We start from the raw sequence: 1,445 nt of genomic DNA, 5'->3' as shown, positions 1-1,445 counted from the left end.
GCAAATATACATTGTTTAAATGATAAAACTTTATCTTTTTTTCTCACATAACTGTTCAGGAAAGGTTAGTGGGTCAGGCTAGCAGGGCAGCTATAGCTTCATTAGCAATAAGGGTCTCAGTCTTTCAATCTAGTTGTTCCACCTTCCACAAGAGTGTTATCCACAACTACATGATCAGGCTGATGTCAGTGCCACATATAAATTTCAAGTAAAAGGACGTAGGAAGGAGGGTGAAAGTTCAGGGAAAATGACAAGAGAGTTGCTTAAATTACTTCCAATCACATTTCACAAACAAGGACTTAGTCGCATGTTGTGATGGTTAGGGATGTGTGTTAACTTAAGTGGGCCATGATTTCCAGTGTTTTGACAGTTATGATGTAGCTTGTCAATTGTGCAATGATGTAGTCAACCTTCATAGCCTCCATGATGACATCTGATATAATGTAATCACCTCCATTATAAGATCTGCTAAGAGCAGTCAATCAGTTGAAAAGGACTTCTTTTGAGGGTGTAACCTGTATCCAATATATATGGATCTTCTGGAAAAGCTATGTAGCTTTTTGTTAGATTAATATCCTGCATCTAGCCTGTCATCATCTAATCTCCAGTTCTTTGCACTTGAGCCAGCAACCTACTTTATCATGTGCCAATAGTGGGATTAGCTAACCTTCTCAGCTTGTGAGCCAGTAGCCTGCTATCTCATCTACAAATTTTGGATTTACTAACCTCCCTGCCTAATAACCTTCTGTCTAACCTGCTAATCTTGGGTTCATCAGCTCCTGCAATTAGATGAGTCAGGACAAACTTCCCATTTGTCATTTTACCCACAGACTTGGAACAAGCCAGCCTCTACAACCATGCAACCATCTCAGCCACTTCTGACCCACACACACACACACACACACGCACATATACTTATATATGTACATCTATATATACACATACAGACTTATAAGCTACACTGACATTGCTTCTCTAGAGATCCCAGCCTAGACACTTGGCAATACATAGTTGAAAGGAGGTTGAGTCTTCAGCTGGAAAGTCAATTGCATAACTGAGACTTACAGGCAGAGGATGAAGAGTATCTATGACAAAATACAAATAAAAGCATGGTAGAATAAATACAATTATCTCACTCAGCAATTCTTTTTATCAAAGAAATGTTTTGTGTTTATCTGTACAGTTCCTTTTATGTATATTTTTAACAATAGAAGAAAAGGAAACAGACTTGTGTAAGTTTGGGGCAAAAACATATTTAGACATAATATCAATATATGCTTACTCAACACTTATCAAATATCTTGTTATCCTAATTTTACACTAACAAAATAGTAAATATCTGCTATCCAGCTATTTTGTGCATTAGCCTTGTACATCTGGAAGTAACAAACACTGAGATGCAAGAAGAGAATAATGCTTGTTGTTATGATTAAGGTTATGTGTCA

This window comes from Orycteropus afer, unplaced genomic scaffold (assembly GCF_000298275.1).
Source record: "Orycteropus afer afer isolate SDZICR_OR568_19922 unplaced genomic scaffold, OryAfe1.0 scaffold00895, whole genome shotgun sequence".
NCBI classification, from domain to species: Eukaryota; Metazoa; Chordata; class Mammalia; order Tubulidentata; family Orycteropodidae; genus Orycteropus; species Orycteropus afer.
Note: the sequence above shows the minus strand (reverse complement) of the source record.